Genomic DNA, 6,096 nt, shown 5'->3' on the forward strand with positions numbered 1-6,096 from the left:
TCCTGTGTGGGTTCTTTTTCGGGGCGTGGGACTTCTCCCAATGTCGCTCTTTGCGCCTTGCCCTATTAGCACCCACCTTGACTACTCAGCATCCTTGGAAACATTTTTAATCGTGCCTCAAAAAGCTAATCACGGACCAGGCATGGTGGTGCACACCCCTAATCCCAGCAGCTCGAGAGGTTGAGACAGGAGGATCGCGTGTTCAAAGCCAATCTCAGCAAGGACGAGGCGCTAAACAACTCAATGGGACCCTGTCTCTAAATAAAATACAAAATAGGGATGGGGATGTGGTTCAGTGGTTGAGTGCCCCTGAGTTCGATCGCTGGTACAAAACAACAACAACAAAACCCCTTGGAATTATAAAATTATAATTATAAGATTATAATCCCAGCGGATTTAGGGTGGCTATGGCAAGAGGATAGCAAGTTTGAGACACAGCCTGGGCTACTTAGCCAGACTGTGTCTCAAAATAGTTACAGTGGCCCTGGGTTCAATCCCCAGCACTAGAAAAAAACAAAACAAAATAAACTTGGAAACAAGGCTGGATAAAAGCGGTGTACACTTATAATCCCAGTGACAAAGGAGGCCATAGCAGGAGGGTCGCAAGTTCAATGTCAGCTTGGGCAATTTAGTAGACTCTGTCTCAAAAATGAGGCAAACAAATAAGGATTGGGGATGTAGTTCAATGGTAGTTCCCTCTGGGTTCATTCCCTAGAAAAACAATAAAACTCTTGAAACAAAAGGTTGGGAAAGTATCCTTGCTATGTAACCACTGCTTTCATATATTTAAATGTATTTTTAAAAATAATAACATTATAAAAATCTAACACTTATGACAAAAACCTTTGTTTTTAAAACTGGCCCTAATTTTTAAAAAATGTATTTAATGACCCACAGTTTAAAAATTATTGTCTTGAAGCCAAGCACAGTGGCTACCGTCCGTAATCCCAGTGGCTCAGGAGGCGGAGGCAAAAGGATCGCAAGTTCAAAGCCAGCTTCAGCAATGTAACATGGCCATAGGCAATTTAGCGAAACTTGTCTCAATGTTAAAAAAAAAAAAAAAAAAAGGCTGTTATGAGAGCGCAGAACTCAATGGTCAAGCGCTCCTGAGTTCAATCCCTGGTACCATCATCCACCATCACTCCCCCAAACACAAACGTCCTAGTTTGAGCCCATGGCAAGTAGCGCAATTCTGTAATCCCAGCAACTCCCAAGGCGGAGGCAGGAGGTTTGCAAATTTGAGGCCAGCCTGGACAATTTAGCGAAATCCTATCCCAAAGTAATGGGGCTAGGGATGCACCGTACTGTAATCCTAGAGCTCGAGAGGGTGCTAAGCAACTCTGTGAGACCTTATCTCTATTTAAAATACAAAATAGGGCTGGCTGAGGATGTGGCTCTGTGGTCCAGTGCCCCAGTGCCCGTGAATTCAATCCCCGGTACATCCTCCATCTCCCCCTAAACAACAACAACAACAACAACAACAAAAACAAAAACAAAAAAACCAACTTCATCTTTCTTTTTTCTTTTTCTTTTTTGTTCTGGGGTTTGAACCTAGGAGTGCTTAACCCCTGAACCACATCCCCAAGCTTTTCTATTTTTTTAATTTTGAAACCGGGTTTCACTAAAATGCTGGCTTTTGAATTTGCAGTTCACCAGCTTCAGTCTCTCTCCTCTCTATGGGATTACAGGCGTGAGACACCACGCCCAGATTCATTTTGTTTTTAATTGAATCGGGTAATTCCTTGGGCTGGGGAAAAGGATGAGTAAATGACATTTTGTTACTGTTTTCCTGAAGTGCCAGGAGCAGTGAGAAACAGTATAAAAAACGTTAATTCCAGGTAATACGAATATTTGTACTCTTCTATATTTTATAAGTTTCACAAAATAGAGCAAAATCTATTTACCCCCCACCCCCACCCCAGATCTATGATAGCAAAACCGTTTGCTAGAAAAAGCGGTAGGATCTCTTATCCCAGATCCTGGCGACTGTAGGATTTTCAGATCCTTCAACCACCTTGCTTGGCTCACCGGGTCCCACCCCCTCACCACGGCCCAGCACCAAAAAGGATTAAGAGTTCACAGCCAATTTTGATCTAAAAGCCCCCTGAGGCTGTGGGTTTTTTTTTTTTTTTTCAGTAAGCACGCAGAAAAATTTCCACTCTCTGGTACTTTTGCCTCGGGTGTAACCAGAGTGGGTTGATTGCAGACTAATCCGCCCAATTGCGACATTTCCACTCCACCTTTTCGATCTCAGAAGGTGAGCCCGGCTTTTTGCCTGCTGCGAGGCGAATTCTTTGGTTCCTTTCCCTTTCTTGAACTCCAGGTCAGAATTGGCCAGGATGATCTGTGACCCGTTTACTGAACCGATATAGTTCAGTTGATTAGCATGCATGACACTCGGAATTCAACCCCAAGCACAAAATAAGAGGAGCTTTTGGGAAATGCGGTAGTGTTTCCCCTACCCATAGAGAATGGAAATGGTCTTTAATGTTCTGATGCAGCCCACCCTTGGCCAAAACTGCCCAGTCCCTCTACCCTTCCCCCAATCCCCGTACAAAAATTTGCCAGGGTCTTCCCCTCCCGCGTCCACCTTCATGACCACGAACTCCCAACTAGGCACACAAAAACACCACAAGCCGCACTTGGAGAAACTGACCAAAATCTTGTTGCAAGGGCAAATTCTGGATCCCGAGAAGAAGCAGCAGGCGCAGCTCATAAATGAGCTGTACTTTGTAAAATGGAGAACCAGGAAAGCTGGTGGTGTGATCCAATCTGAGTCCCAAGGACTGAGAAATCCGGGCTCCAAAGTCTAAAGGCAGGAAAAAACGGATACCGTAGCTCAAGTCGCAATTGGGCCTGGAGGCGCATGCCTACAATCTTCAGGTACTCTAGAGGCTGAGGCAGGAGGATCGTGTTCCTGTCCAGCCTGGGCATTTTAATGAGACCCTGTCGCAAAATAAATAAATAAAAAGGGTTGGGGATGTAGCTAAGTGGTACCCCTGGGTTCAATTTGCCAGTACCCGGGAGCTGCGCGGGGAGCAAATTCGCCTTTTCTTAATCCTTTGTTCTATTCAGGATTTTTTTTTCTTTTTTTTCAGAAAAAGGCAACTCCTCCGGGGTTAGTGACTTCTGTGGTAGGGTTACTGTTGCTTTTCAGGAATGCCTGGAGACCTTTCCTTTTCTGTTTTCAGCCTCCACTAAGTAAGACTATGTTTCCCGGCTCCAAGGTGATTTTGGCAAGTCGCAACTGGGCCGGTGGCGCATGCCTACGATCTTCAGGTACTCTAGAAGCTGAGGCAGGAGGAGCGTATTCCTGGCCATCTGGGCACTTCTTTTCAAGAAAATGTTTTTTTTAATGTTAATTTTAATAAGCCACACCCACATTTTTTTCTTTTTTTGTATTGGAGATCGAACTCAGGGGCACTTTACCACTGAGCTACATTCCCACTTCTTTTTAGTTTGAGCTAGGATTTCACTTAGTTGCTGATGTTGGACTTGCCATATTCCTGCCTCAGTTTCCCCACATCGCTGGAATTACGTGAGTGTGCCATCGCGCCTGGACAGAACTCAGTTATTTAATCAAACACTAATCAAAATCCTGCTATGAAGATATTTTGTAGATGTAACTAACACGTACTATCAATTTATGTAATGGAGATTACCCTCAATAATCTAGCTGGGCTTCATTCAATCACTTGAAGAGTTTTAAGGAAAAACAGATTTCCTAGAAGGTGAAATTCTGCCTCAGAACTATAGTATCAAATTGGGCGTGGTGGCTCATGCCTGTTTATCCCAGGCACTGGAGAGACTGAGGCAGGAGTATCAAACTTCGAGTATCAAACTAACTCTCTCTCTATCTCTCTCTCTCTCTCTCTCTCTCTCTCTCTCTCTCTCTCTCTCTCTCTCTCTTAAAAAAAGAAAAAGAAAACTCAGGGCTGAGGCTGCCTGGTGACCTTCCTGCTTCAGCCTGGGATTATAGGTGTGCCTCACCATACCCAGTGCTTTCTTGAAAAGTTTTGTTTTATGTTTTAACAAAAGCTTTGGTATAGCCAGGTGTGATAGCTCATATCTGATACCTGTAATACCTGCAACTCTACTTGGGAGCCTGAAGCAGAAGAATCATCAGTTCCAAACTAGCCTCAGCAATTTAGGGAGGCCCTAAGCAATTTAGAGAGACCCTGTCTCAAAAGAAAAAATTTAAAAAGGGCTGGAGATATAGCTCAGTGGTAAAGCACTCCTGGGTTCAATCCCTAGTACTTAAAAAAAAAAGAAAGAAAGAAAGAAAAAAAGAAAAAGAAAAACTTTGATATATCCTAAAATAAACATATAATGATTAAACACATTCAATTCTGTTGCTTAGGGAAACATAATAAGATCTATTTGAGTGTGTTTAAAAGAGATCTTGCCTGATGTGGTGGTGCATGTCTGTCATTCCAGCTACTCAGGGAGCTGAGGCAAGAGGTTCACAAATTCAGGGTCAGCCTGGGAAACTTAAAGAGGCTGTGAACTAAAATAAAACATAAAAGGACTGGTGATGTAACTCAGTTGAACCTCTGGATTCAATCCTAGTACTTATAAACAAACAAACAAAGGTTCCAGGTTCTGCTTCATTTATTTATTTGTTAATGTAGTACTGAGAATAGAACCTAGAGGGTACCTTATCACTGAGCTTTTATTATTTATTTTGAGATAGGGACTCCCTAAATTGCCCAGGCTAGCTTCTAACATGTGATTCTCCTGCCTCAGCCTCATGAGTAGCTGAGATCACAGACGCGGTGTTGTTGTTGTTGTTGTTTTATGCTGCAGATGGAACCCAGATTATGTATATGCCTGGCAAGTGCTCTATCACTGAACTACACCCCCAGCACATCTTTATAGTTTTCACAGAACTGTATGTTCAGCAAGTAGGATTGCAATAGAAACTATTATGTGCCTTTAAAGTTTCTATAAAGGCTGGTTTAAAGTTGTAATCACTTTATCTCTAAGATTTGAGTTCTTCCCCACATACAGGAGGCCCTGGGTTTCATCTCCAGCACCCCCTGATCATCCAATTGATAATGGGGATGCAACTCATGAATAGATGTATTCATGACGCCCTGGGTTTATTTCCCAGCACTCATGTTTGTACAGAAAGAAAGAAGTAATAAAATACAGAAAGACAACCTCCCCCATGCAATTGTATCCAAGAGAAACAAAGAATTTTTGAATTTGATGAGCACATTTTAACAAGTTGAGGGGCCTGATCTACATCTACTGCATTGAGGGTCTTGTACAAACCTCAATAGAACCTCCTTGCTAGGCAGGGTGATGCATGCCTACAATCCCAGAGACAGGGAAGCTGAGACAGCAGGATCCCAAGTTCATAGCCAACCTCAGCAATTTAGCAAGAACCTTAGCAACTTAGCCAGACCCTGTTTCATGTTAAAACATAAAAGAGTACTGGGGATGTATCTCAGAGGAAAAGTGCCTGAGCTCAATCCCCAAAACCAACACAAATAAAATAAGTAATTCTAGCTTAAAAAGTCAACTTAAAGATTATTAGGGACTTGTAGTCTGACACAACCAGGTTTATTGACTCATTCCAGTGAGGAGACTGCATAACAGAAAACCAAAGGACATCTCACCGACAATAAAAACATTATTTTCTTTTTCTTAGTATTTTGGGAAAGAAAGCTGTTTAAGTGAAATGGGCATGTGTATTTTTGAGGATCAAACTCAGAACCTTGAGCAAGTGCTCTACCACTGAGCTACAGTCCCAAACACCAAAGAGAACTTTAAAACAGTGAGTGGGTCAGTGGCCTGTGCCTGTAGTTTAAGCTACTCCAGAAGCTATCGTAGAAGTATTTCTTGAGCCCAGAGTTCAACAGTAGCCTGCACGGGCTGGGGATGTGGCTCAAGCGGTAGCATGCATGCAGCCCGGGTTCCATCCTCAGCACCACAGACAAATAAAGATGTTGTGTCCACCGAAAACTAAATAAATAAATTAATTTTAAAAAGAGTAGCCTGCACAACATAACAAGGGCAAGCCTCAAAAAATAGTTTTGCTTTGTGCTATATGTGTAAGTGCCTGTAATCATAGTTACTCAAGGAGGGAGA

The sequence above is a fragment of the Ictidomys tridecemlineatus genome, chromosome 8 (genome assembly GCF_052094955.1).
Source record: "Ictidomys tridecemlineatus isolate mIctTri1 chromosome 8, mIctTri1.hap1, whole genome shotgun sequence".
Taxonomy (NCBI): Eukaryota; Metazoa; Chordata; class Mammalia; order Rodentia; family Sciuridae; genus Ictidomys; species Ictidomys tridecemlineatus.